The sequence below is a fragment of the Electrona antarctica genome (genome assembly GCF_951216825.1).
Source record: "Electrona antarctica genome assembly, chromosome: 3".
Lineage (NCBI taxonomy): Eukaryota > Metazoa > Chordata > Actinopteri > Myctophiformes > Myctophidae > Electrona > Electrona antarctica.
In genome coordinates, this window is record NC_136808.1 from 23,152,304 (window position 1) to 23,166,268 (window position 13,965).

Below are 13,965 nucleotides of genomic sequence, written 5' to 3' on the forward strand. Positions count from 1 at the left end.
ATTACGTATTTTATACAAGAACTAGTCTTGTTTAATAAAAGTACGTTTTTGACTCAATTAAATTCATTGATTTTTTTAAATAAACTGGGGTGGAATTTTTATATATATAAAAATGCCACCCCATTTATTAAAAAAAGATCAATGAGTATTTTCAGTTTGTAATCAGAAGTTATACAACTTCTGATTACAAACTGAAAATACTCAAACAAATGTTTGTATTGTCCTATGACCACCATGTTCTTTTCTGTACAACTTCTGATTATAAACTGAAAATACTCAAACATAAATGTTTGTCTTGTCCTATGAACACCACCAGCAAGAGTCAAATGGCATCAGGTATAAAAAAAACAATTTATTGTTTTATTCCTCAAATTGGAACATAAGGTTATACAGTTTCTTTTAAAACTAAATTATATCAGTGCATAAAAACAAAGTAAATGCAGCCACAATATGATAGCTTCGTGAGCAGTGGAACCATTGGACCCACAGTGTTCTCTATGGCCCTGTGGGCAGTGGAACCATTGGACCCACAGTGTACTGTGGTTCTATGGCCCTGTGGGCAGTGGAACCCATTGGACCCACAGTGTACTGTGGTTCTCTATGGCCCTGTGGAACCATTGGACCCACAGTGTACTGTGGTTCTCTATGGCCCTGTGGGCAGTGGAACCCATTGGACCCACAGTGTACTGTGGTTCTCTATGGCCCTGTGGGCAGTGGACCCATTGGACCCACAGTGTACTGTGGTTCTCTATGGCTGTTGGCAGTGCACGGAACCCATTGGACCCACAGTGTACTGTGGTTCTCTATGGCTCTGTGGGCAGTGGAACCACAGTGTACTGTGGTTCTCTATGGCTGTGGGCAGTGGAAACCATTGGACCCACAGTGTACTGTGGTTCTCTATGGCTCTGTGGGCAGTGGAAACCATTGGACCCACAGTGTAATGTGGTTCTCTATGGCTCTGTGGGCCCCATTGGACCCACAGCGTTTGGCTTTTCTTAACAAAATTATCAGTGCATAACAAAAACACAAAGAAACATAATTGTATTTGTTCAAATATAGAGTCCATTAACACATCTATCAGAGGTAATGATTAGGCCATGACCTTTAGAACATGTGTAAATAATTTGTATTAGTACCCCTGAGGGCAATTCTTCACTTGCACAATGTAGGAGGTGGGACTAAGGGGGACTTCCTGTTGGGATATCACCCCTGTGTTTGCTTCCTGTCCATCGGGAGTGCATGTAAGTCAGACAATTATAGTATTTTCTCGTCACTTGTAATTTTTTAAATTACGTTTAAAAAAACCTTTTATTCATATGGTTCATTCATTTACCATTCGTTTTTATCGTAATGTTTTATTTAGGGTTTTTTTCTCAAGGGGAAAGTTGTATGCTCCAGTGCCTGTCTGTGCTGCTGCACTATACAGTACAGTACAGTACAGTACAGTGGAATACAGTACAGTACAGTGGAATACAGTACAGTACAGTACAGTGGAGTACAGTACAGTGGAGTACAGTACAGTGGAGTACAGTACAGTACAGTGGAGTACAGTACAGTGGAATACAGTATGGTACAGTACAGTGGAATACAGTACTCCACTGTACTGTACTGTACTCCACTGTACTGTACTCCACCGTACTCTACCGTACTCTACCGTACCCTACCGTACTGTACTGTACCGTACTGTACTGTATTCCTGTATGTATAGTGCAGCAGCACAGACAGACACTGGAGCATACAACTTTCCCCTTGAGAAAAAAAACCCTAAATAAAACATTACGATAAAAACGAATGGTAAATGAATGAACCATATGAATACAATTTTTTTTAAACTTAATTAAAAAAATTACAAGTGACGAGAAAATACTATAATTGTCCGTAGAAAATGACTGACTTACATGCACTCCCGATGGACAGGAAGCAAACACAGGGGTGATATCCCAACAGGAAGTCCCCCTTAGTCCCGCCTCCTACATTGTGCAAGTGAAGAATAGCCTCATTGAAAACATTAGGCCATAATGGTATCCCTGATGTTGCAAATACTTGATGGGCCTGATGTATGCATTGGACCTTCCCTACCCCAAGCCTTTGAAGTACACTTTTGAGGCGTTTCAGAAAATATTTCTTGAGCTGGACGCAAGCACCAAAATGTCTCCCAAAGTATTTGGTTTGAATTCAAGTTTAAAGTACTAATCTTTTCATGGAGGCCAACCCTCAGGGCTACTTCTAAAAACAATTAAAAGTATGTTCTATTGGCCTAATGTTTTCGTGGATGATAGCCCTCATGACTGTCTAAAAAATATTTGTTTGTGTTCTAAAGGTCATTATGGCCTAGGGTGCAGTACTTAGTTCAGACTGGTCATTGGTCAGACAAACGACAACCTAGGACTAATGCCCCGTCGGAATTACTTGCGGATCCCCTGGCCGTTCTGTCGAGACCACCACCTCTGCTGTACTCGAAGATGCTCAGGACACTAGAAGAGATGGCCTCTTGGACAGCTGCATCATCGTCATCAAATACCTGGGGAAAACAGAGACAGTGAGAATATGCTAAAACAAAAAAGGTGCATTTGTCTTTGCTCTCTCTGCAGTCTACACAGCAGTTTGTCGCAAGTGTGGTCTGGGCTAATAGAAGCCCAGTTTTGCTTTGACAGCAGCTGTAATCTCATTTGTATTGTTGTGGCCAGTGTCTCACACCTTCCACCAACATTAATACCATGGTGAGTATACCAGTTACTAGTAGTTGTGGCACTGTGGGCAGGTGCCAAGTCTCGCTAGAAAAGCAAATCAGCATCTCCATAAAGCTTGTCAACAACACATCTCATGGTAGATGGCTGTATTGACTCTGGACTTGATAAAACACAGTGGACCGACACCAGCAGATGGCATCCAAAATCATCACTGACAGTGAAAACCTCACAATCTACCAGGACATTTTAGAACATGTGCCAAAACTACTAGTATTTGGTATAGCCTGCTGACCATGATATTACTTAACTGACCAGCCAACTGACCATCCATTGATCCCACCAAGCCATCAGATAGGCTCTATAGAGGGTATGCACATGCATAAAGTAAATGGCAGATTGAGTGGCAAAGTGAGTGATGAAGTGAATTTAAAGTCGTTTAAAGTAATTTAATGCAATCAAATAGGACTTTTCTGTTTGGATGTATGTGTCAAGGCCAGAAAGTAGTTTTGTGCCACTCAGTAGGCATTCCCGCATAACTCCCGGGTATGATGATGTCACACGGATACCCTATATTTTAGATGGCAAAATCCTGTCTCATATAGAGCCATATAGAGCGAAGTCCTGACGTCACTGTCAGTAGAGGGCGTCAGTCCACAGGTTCATGTACTTTTTATTTGCATCACCCCGGCCTTTTCACTCATATGGATATGAAGCATCGACTGAAGGTGGAAATGTACAAATATACCCAAAGAGTAACAAAATAAGCGTTAGAAACGAGTCAAACAACCCAGAGACTACATTTCTGGGTAGGCGGGTGGCTGCATCTGCCCGTCGAACAGAAACTGAATGTCAATTACGTTTATTTTTTTATTGATATTTAATGTTTCGTGGTTAGTACGAGTCGAGTCACCACCAGCTGAGCTTACGTCAACGAGGAATCTCAGGAACGCAATTTGTTGACAGCTGGGCGTGACGTATATTAGCAGCGACATTGCCTTAGTTTCAAGGCTTTTGCGGCCACATTAAGTCCATTTTCTCCAGAAACTGGCTGTATCAAATATGAATGGACATCATTAACGACGCACAGCCACTCCGCTGACAGAAAGGCCGGGGTGGTCGGTTTATTTTTCAAACACAGTTCTTATATGAAGAGACCTAAAATAGCCCTATGGAGATTTCAATGCAAATAAAAAAAATACATGAACCTGTGTGTTGGTGCCCTCTACTGAAAGTGACGTCAGACTTCGGTGCTCTATAGGCTAGGTCTTTTAGCAAGAAGTTTAGAACAGAGGTAGATTTTCTTTACCTTGTAATCCTTGATCAACTCCTCCGTCTTTTCCCCAAGGAAGACAATGAGGACTCTGGTGACAGCTTCTCTACAGGACTCAATGCTGTGGTCCTACAAACACATGAAATGACATTGTACAGTACAGACATCAGAATGCAGAAGTGCATCAAACTAACCACTACACTATTGCAAGTCTACTTTCCATAAATTCCAATGAGAAGGAATACTTCAAACATATTTGGAGTCAAGCAAAACAAATGAGCTTGTAGATTGGCTATTTTTGGGGTTGAAGGAAGCTCAAAAGAAAATGAGAACATTGCGTGTTATGTGAAGGTCTTTACCTGTGCGACAGCTGCAACTTGCTTCTGTGGCTTGGTGCAGGTGACCACTCCAGGCTTCAGTGGACGTCAGCTGGCTGGGTGGGTGGGTCGGTCAGCCTGAAATCACAGTAAAAACAGTTAGTGAAACCTCATGACTACTGCGTGCGTGCGCGAACTAGCAGTTTTAACTGGAATGTGTGCGATTGACTCTCTACTATACTTTAAAAATCTGTTTGGAAAATAGCTGATCTACAAGCTTGTACTGTACATTGGCTATTTTAGCCAATCTAGGACCAGAGTTCAAAAGAATATGAGAACATTGTGTGTTTTGTGAAGGTCCTACCTGTGTGACTTGGTGATGGTGACCACTCCAGTCCAGGCTGCAGTGGACTCCACTCCAGTCAGCTAGCTGGGTGGGTGGGTGGGTGGGTCGGTCAGCCTGAAATCACAGTAAAAACAGTTAGTGAAACCTCATGACTACTGCGTGCGTGCGTGTGCGAACTAGCAGTTTTAACTGGAATGTGTGTGATTGACTCTCTACTATACTTTAAAAATCTGTTTGGAAAATAGCTGATCTACAAGCTTGTACTGTACATTGGCTATTTTAGCCAATCTAGGACCAGAGTTCAAAAGAATATGAGAACATTGTGTGTTTTGTGAAGGTCATACCTGTGTGACTTGGTGATGGTGACCACTCCAGTCCAGGCTGCAGTGGACTCCACTCCAGTCAGCTAGCTGGGTGGGTGGGTCGGTCAGCCTGAAATCACAGTAACAACAGTTAGTGAAACCTCATGACTACTGCGTGCGTGTGCGAACTAGCAGTTTTAACTGGAATGTGTGCGATTGACTCTACTATACTTTATTTTAAAAATCTGTTACTACTAAATCTGTTTGTACTGGAAATGTACAAATATACCCAAAGAGTAACAAAATAAGCGTTAGAAACGAGTCAAACAACCCAGAGACTACATTTCTGGGTAGGCGGGTGGCTGCATCTGCCCGTCGCACAACAGAAACTGAATGTCAATTACGTTTATTTTAATTTTATTGATATTTAATGTTTCGTGGTTAGTACGAGTCGAGTCACCACCAGCTGAGCTTACGTGTGTTTGGAAAATAGCTGATCTACAAGCTTGTACTGTACATTGGCTATTTTAGCCAATCTAGGACCAGAGTTCAAAAGAATATGAGAACATTGTGTGTTTTGTGAAGGTCATACCTGTGTGACTTGGTGATGGTGACCACTCCAGTCCAGGCTGCAGTGGACTCCACTCCAGTCAGCTAGCTGGGTGGGTGGGGTGGGTGGGTGGGTGGGTCGGTCAGCCTGAAATCACAGTAAAAACAGTTAGTGAAACCTCATGACTACTGCGTGCGTGCGTGAATGTGTGCGATTGACTCTATACTATACTTTATTTTAAATACATGTTTGGAAAATAGCTGATCTACAACCTTGTACTTAACATCTGCTGTATTGAAATAGCCAATGTGTAGGGTTAAATTGGTTAAACTGTGATTCTTCCTCCAATGACAAGGAATACTTCCAAGCATAGAGGTCAGGCAAAACATTGAGCTTGTAGATGTTAGCCAATCTAGGACCAGAGTTCAAAAGAATACCCGTGTGACTGAACCACTCCAGTCCAGCTAGCTGCAGTGGATGTGTCAGCTGGCTGGCTGGCTGGGGTGGGGTGGGGTGGGTGGGTCGGTCGAGAAGCCACCCTGAAATCACAGTAAAAACAGTTAGTGAAACCTCATGACTACAGCGTGCGTGCGCGCGTGAATGTGTGCGATTGACTCTATACTATACTTTATTTTAAATACATGTTTGGAAAATAGCTGATCTACACCCTTGTACTGAATATCTGCTGTATTGAAATAGCCAATGTGTAGGGTTAAATTGGTTAAACTGTGATTCTTCCTCCAATGACAAGGAATACTTCCAAGCATAGAAGTCAGTCGAGAAGACTGACATCACAGTAAACATAATTAAACAACTTATCAGACATCTGATAAAAACAGACAGATCTTTCAATGCATGAATCACAAGCAGGTACATAAATGTAGCCAATAAGCAGTAACATTATATTTGGGGCAGGTGTGCTTCACACACACACACAAAATGTGGACCCTTTTTTCCCCTGACACCGACTATAATGCAAGATCACCAATGTCTATGTCCAATGTCCTGGGCTATGCTTAGAAACCACCACGATATTAAACCACAATATATTTGCAAGTTAAACTGGTTATAATAACTGTGAGAATAACATTTGGTCTGTGACTGTGGGGAAATACAATAGGCTACACGTGTGCACAATTAATAAACAATGTCGTAATATGTCCAGAGTTCTTAAGTTAACATATTTGGATTTTAACAGAAAGACAACGCCATAAATCACACAAAGTGAGTGACAGACTCAACACTTGTCAGTCACTTGGCATAGTAGCACATAGCATGCTTTGATTGATTGATATTGATTGATTGAAATATGTATTAACAGTTTGCAGAATTACAGTACAATTCAAGCACAAACTCAATACAAAGGCTGTTAACTGTGAGTGGACGATCCAATTAAGCATTACACTTGTTTACAAGAGGGTCCACCATGTTCAATTCATCAAAAAATGCAAGGCAGCGATGCATGCATGCAAACAACATGTTTCTCCAGCTGAGATTTAGTGTCTCCATCTCTCTCTGGAAGAGGTTGGCCTCACTGAGGCACAACAAACACTCTGACATGAAGCTTCAGCTGACACAAATCAACAACACGCTGTTTGTCCAAAACACACTAACTCCTCTCCCACCGACGTCATGTGTTCATTTATCTTCAGCCATACAGACTCCATTTGACACAAATCAATGTACACCACTGCTAGCTTGTTCCAAAACACACTCTCTCCACGTTTCTACTTCGCCACACTTGTCCTAATGCTAATGCAATTGACAGCTCAGCTCGCAAAACCACGGACACAGCGCTGTCCTGCTGGCCGTGACGAGTGTGTGTGTCGGGGACAGAGGCCGGGTACTCGCGTTGGCTACCCTCGGCCGTTCAATTTGAGGAGGTGTTGGCCATGGACGGTATAGATATACACTACAGTATGAGCACGTTCATCAAAAACACAACTAAACTATGAATAGGGCTTAAACATTTAATCATCCAAAGACGGATTGTATTTTCACACGTAACGCGTCCATTAAAATGTCAATCCGCTGCATCGGTCATGCGGGAAGTTGGGAACTGTAATGTATGCGACTGTCTAGCCCGTCTCCGGACCCCCCGGGTTGAGCTCCTTTGGACCCCTAAGGAGCTCAACCCGGGGGGTCCGGAGACGGGCTAGCGACTGTCCAAGGCTGCAGTCAAGATGAAACGTAGTTTCATGAAAGTTGTGAAACCAAATGAGTTGTTTCACAGCCCTCTTTCTAATTTAAACACCAAATACACAACGTGTTCAACATGCATTGGTATCAAAAACAACCAGCCACTGACGCGAAAATAAAACCGTCACACGTGTGTCTGCTTTGATGTGCTGTACAGCAGCAAACACTCCGTTTTTCACTACTCCAATCAAAACATAATGTAAACACTTGCTAAATTGAACCTTAATCAAATGCTCGGCTAATATTATTCTTACCTTAACCGTGGGAAAACGGTGAAGTGATGCAGGTTCGGTGAAGAAGTTTGTGAGCAGGTGCGCGGTGAAATGGCGTCTGACGTCAGGTCTTCTTGAAGGGGCAAAAGTTATTGAAGGGGCGTGTCCAGGTTTCCAAGCCATAATGCTGTATATTTTACTGAATTCTGACCATTTTGTGTGGGTACAGAACAACATTGGTTGGAATTAAGTAAATAAATCCATTTGAGAAATACATGCACACGTTCTTGTATTGTTAACAAGAGATGATTCTCAAAAAAAGTGACATATTCTTGTACACAAAAAACTTAAATGTGTCTTGTTAATCATAACAGATTTAATCATGTTACATTTACTGTTCCTAATAACCATTTGCCCGTAAATTTTAATGCATTTTGACCATTGTGTGTGGGTACAGAACAATATTGGTTGGAATTAAGTTAATAAATCCATTGGATAAATAAATGCACACTTTCTTGTATTTTTAACAAGAGATGATAATCGAAATACTTGACATATTCTTGTAAACGAACATACTTAAATGTGGCTTGTTAATCATAACTGATTGAATCATGTTACATATACTGTTTGTCCGATGGACTTTTATCAGTGATATACCTGCCTTGAGGTTTATCATTCTATACCACCAATATAATTGTACCGTTAAATTAATTATTGTTTTCTGGGAGGGCGATTGATTGACACACACACACACACACACACACACACACACACACACACACACACACACACACACACACACACACACACACACACACACACACACACACACACACACACACACACACACACACACACACACACACACACAGAGAGAGATAAGAAACAAGTCTGTTGGCTCTTTTAAGCCATCTCTCTCTCTCTCTCGGTCTAACAGAGTAAAAGCTCTTGACTCACAGGATGAAAGAGCTCTTTCATTTGACAGATGTGTTTTCACTGCTCCACTCAGCAACGTTCACATAGACAGAGAAGAGATAACAGTAATCCCAGCTGTCTAGGTGTGAGATGGCGTGATGTACGCAGACTACGCACACATGTCTCGTCATACTGCAGAGCATGGTTCCCAAACCTTTTCATGTCAAGGACCCCCAAATTGACACCAATTAGCCCGCGGACCCCCCATTTGAAAAGATATGCCAGGGACCCCCATCAGAGAAGATCATTACAGCTCTAGCAGAGATTCTCAACCCGTTTAATTCCAAGGACCCCCTGTTTGACATGCATATTAGTCTACGGAGCCCCATTGAATGGCATTTCTATCTCTGAGTTTATATTTATATTGTTGAATCAATGTTAATTTAACTCAGAGAGTGTACAAATGGAACCACATTCCATTTGTACACTCAAAATGTACAGCAGCCACAGTCTATTATTAACAACTAATGCATATCTAAAATGTATGCAAATTAAATATCTAATCACTTAGAATAACACATTTGTATGATATTTACTTCCCAAACTTTCCCATGCAGCATAGCATTAGGCTATTATACTGTGTTGACTGGGGTGCAACAGGGGTCTATGTTTGTCCCACTCCATTTCTCCCCCTATACGCAAACATTCTGCACATTTTTGCCCCAGAATTGACTACGGTATACATGCAGACCGCGGCCATTTTGAAATTGGATTTTGGAAGCGCTAGTTTTCAGTAAAGCAACCACCTGCTGCCTCCTGCATGATGTGCAAACAGGTGTTACGCAGGGCCGTTGAGTGATATCCAACGAGCATTTCCAAAGTCAAACACTTAGAAAAGTAATCATCTGTAAGGAACTTCTTGACAGAACGTAGCTCATGTCTACGGTGGATTTTTTATGAAACAAACATTTGCTGATAGAAAGAGGATAATTCAAGCTTTTCGTACAGCTGCAATGTTGGTGAGTTTGACGTCGTTTCATACAATCAGACAGGACTTTTCTGTTTGGATGTACGGGCTGTCAATGGCAAATTGCACCTAGTTACCACCCTGCCAGGCTGTCAATGGCAAATTGCACCTAGTTACCACCCTGCCATTAACTTAATGGCAAGATGGGCCTTTCGGCCTTACAAATAATTACAAGGAAGAAAAACAACAACAAAAGTGTTGTGCACTGCCATTTTTTCTTCTATCTAATTATTTGTTCGGCCCCAAAATAACTGTGTTTGTTGTCATGATTTGTCACGTTCCGAGTTGGCTTTGTTCGAGGCTTACAGATCTTACACTTTTTTGAAATGTCTATGGGGAAAATGCATGGGGAATTTTTCCCTGGGCCTGTTGTCGTCACGAAAGGCGGGTGGGACTGCGACGCTCTATAGGGAAGTGACACTAGGATTGATGTGGTTGAACTCCACAATGGCCCTGCATGTTTCCCATGGCTAGCATCCATCCACATATACAGTACAGCACTGTGATGAGGGTTCTGCCTGAACGAAGGCTGACAGTCGAGCTGCTGACTCCACCAGATTCTCCACAGTCGCTGCATCTGAGCCTCGCATATCCTCAGAAATTTTCTTTTTAAAGCTCATCAGCCCTTTTGGAGAAACAGTCCAATTTCCATATTGTTTCTCCCTCTCCCGATATTTAACCCATATGGACCTGAGGACGCATCTGTGTCACCTCATAGCTGTTAACCACTTTAAGTAACCATTATTTTAAACTTTAGCTCTTGAAAAATAGCAGTTCTACAAGCGCGTAGGGGCCGCGCTACGAGCTTGTAGATCTGCTATTTTTGAAAACATGAAAATGTGGCAAAAATCTTTGAATATATATTCTTTCACAGCAAACGTTTTTAACTCATATCTTTGCTTCTGGGGTTGGTCACACAACATGGGGGTCCTTGACATGAAATAGTTTGAGAACCACTGATATAGAAACATAAGGGTTTTTTTTTCAGAACACTGTCAGGATTTATTTAGTAGAATCTGGTGTGCATGGAGCTATATAGGTCTCAACGGATTAAATGCATATATAACTATGCAGAGCAGCAGCAAACCCCCGCCGGATCTATCTGGCAATAAAATTGTGAGAAATGAAATAAAAATAAAAATAGGCTCTTATGGGTTCAGTGTGGTATCAGCGCTTTAGTGCAGGCAGGCCGGAAACAACACCTCCCCTATAGCCTCGCTCACCTCGCGCCCGCACGCCTGGCAGCTATATAAGGTGCTGATGCTTCAAAGTGTCAAAGCAAATCCACATTGATATGGTTTAAGGTTATGGCCGGGGGTCTCCGAGGAGGTCCGCATGACATTATTGAAATCCCGACCCTTTGTTTATGACCGTGAACTTTCCATTCACAAGGTGTCTGTATTCATGTCAAAGCCATCTCTCTCTCTCTCCCTCTCCATCTTTCCCACATGCATGCATCTTCATGGAATAGTTCTGCGTTTTGCCGTAATAAAGAAATAATTGTCCAGGGCGCAGCGGGAGAGGTGGAACGGTGCGATTGATGTCCCACTGAGACAATTCCAACCTCCCCTCCCCCTGGGAGGTTTCTAACCCGGGCTAAATACTGTAAGTACTCGCTCCCAAACACCCCCCCCCTGCACGCCATCATCCACAACACCCACCGCCCGCTAACCACCGGGCTCCCGAACCCCCCCGTGCACGCCATCATCCACAACACCCCCCGCCCGCTAACCACCGGGCTCTGGCCCCTGTTCTCTCCTCCTCCTCCTTCCCACTCCTCGTGTCACCATCAATCATTTCCCGCCGCTCTACAAACTCTGGGGAAATAAATAAATAATAATAATAATAATAATAATAGGCTATCGAGGCATATATTCCGCTCACGGTCAGATATTCATGCAGACGATGGCTCTATAGTCTAAAACTGAAACGAAATAAAAGGGAAAAAGCCTCGCAAAGGTCTCGCAATCTTCTTGTCATGGACTGAAAAGTGAAGGCCTTTTCTTCCAAAACCATGGCGGAGTCAGGTTAGGATGTAACACCACTTTAAAAAAAGGTATAACAATAACAAATGCCAAATTATAACATACATGTGTTTCCAAATGATTATTATTTTGTTGTACTCGTCGTGTCTTTAAGTTGTTATTCTGTCATAAAAATAAAGACATTTTGCTTTATCCATTCAGTAAAACAGCCACAAAATGCAAGCAAAAACAAATATAGCTTATAGAAATTATTCATATCTGTATGTTTATTTTTGTTTGCTATTTGGCTTGTATTCAGTTTTACCGAAAGGATGGATGCAAACATGACAGGCAAACATGTGTACACACACACACACACACACACACACACACACACACACACACACACACACACACACACACACACACACACACACACACACACACACACACACACACACACAGCTGCTTAGGTTAAGCTTTGAGCCTCTCTGTGCTGTAAATGGCAGATATGAATGTGTTCGGAAATGTGACGTGTGTAGTTACCAGCTGATATGTGCTTATGATGAGCTGTGCGATGGGTTACGGCCTCTCTCAACACATTATTAATCATATCTAACGACTTCAGATACCACGCTAAACACTTTGCCCTACAGGATTTCCCCTTACTGCTGCAGCCATCGTTCAATATGCGGCCCCGGGCTTGACTGGTTCACACATGGTGAGTTGCGCGTACGTACGTGCGTGCGTGCGTGCGTGCGTGCGTGCGTGCGTGCGTGCACACTTGTATTTTCCCCACTTACAGCAGAGGGTGAGATTAAGAGGAAAATGGCTAAGTGGGGAGAGGTGGTCTTTCTTGAGGGAGAAACAGAGGAGGTGAAAAGAAAAGGAAGAAATGTTAGTAACTATAGAGAGCTGAGCTGAGCAGAGCAGAGCAGAGCAGAGGAGAGGAGAGGAGAGGGAGTCGGGGAGACACGTAGGAGCTGCCTGATCTCAAGCGGCAAATTAGGGCCTCTCCCAGATCAATACGAGGGGAGCCATGCACAGATTTCATTAGTTGGAAAACGTGTGCAGCTAAAAGGATGCAAACGGATATTGATGTCTTGAGATGTGATTGATCTCTTCTTTCTCAAAAATTGTACACGGACTGTGCGAGAGTTTGTTTTGACTTTTTCCCCGGACACATCCTCACGTGTCTTAAAATACCACTCATCTGTCACTGACCTTTTTGGCTCAGATGAAAACAACACGCTCGCTTTTCATTCATATCACAAAATATCTCAAGTGCACCCGGGAGGATGAGATATACCGGCTCACTCCTCCCAACCACCACTGGAGTTCCTGGAAAGATTTGTCCCATTAGTTTTTTAAAAGCCAATAAACAACATAGTGACATTTGGTTGTTATTTCATGTCTTCCACTGTGCATATAGGTCCATCTTTAGCAACTAGGGAACACTTCTAATAAATATTTGATAATGATGTCAAGGAGATAACAGACATTAAATGTTGTTTTGTTATATAATGAGCATGCACGAGTGGGCTTGTCACACAGAATGATACTGTACAGGGATGTGCAGAGTGTTACAGAGGCAGGGGCTGAAATCCCGTAAGAGGGCACTTTTGGAAAATAGCGGAAAATAGCAGATCTACAAGCTCACAACGCGTCGCAGCACGACACGTTGAGAGCTTGTAGACCAGCTATTTACGGGGTCGCAACCCAGCACTCTTTATCTACTGGAGATGCGGTGTATACGACATGGATTTCTAAACAAAATTTGTCCAACGCAAAATTCTGTGTTCCAAGTTCGAGAGTTCTGGAAAAAAGCAATTCTCCTGAATGCGTGGCATGTTTGCATCTCTTTCACTGTAGTAAATGCTGCATTCGTGGTCTGGAAAGGGCAGTTGTTTTACAGACGGGTAAAAGGGCAGGGGCTGAAGCCCCCTTTGATGTGTATGTGTGCACGTCCCTGATACTGCACTCTATTCCGGAGTGCATTTTTAATTCACAAGCCCCCTTAACGCTAAGATTTAAAGATGGAGTGCCACACATTTTTTCCACCCTAAAACATGATCATCAGGTTATATAAGGATGTATATTTTTTTCAGAAAAGTGTACAGTATTTGTTAAAATGTTTTTATGTGGACACGCCCACCAGTTCATTAAGTATGCC

General features: G+C 42.6%; 1 long non-coding RNA gene across 1 annotated transcript; it reads right to left on the bottom strand.

The window, feature by feature from the left end:
* Window positions 1-1,705: 1,705 nt before the first annotated feature.
* On the bottom strand, window positions 1,706-4,416 carry LOC306920015. The gene is made up of 3 exons (XR_013789599.1): window positions 4,320-4,416; window positions 3,997-4,089; window positions 1,706-2,521 (listed from the first exon to the last, which is right to left on the bottom strand). It is a non-coding gene; the product is annotated as an uncharacterized lncRNA (long non-coding RNA).
* Between the last annotated feature and the right edge of the window lie 9,549 nt (window positions 4,417-13,965).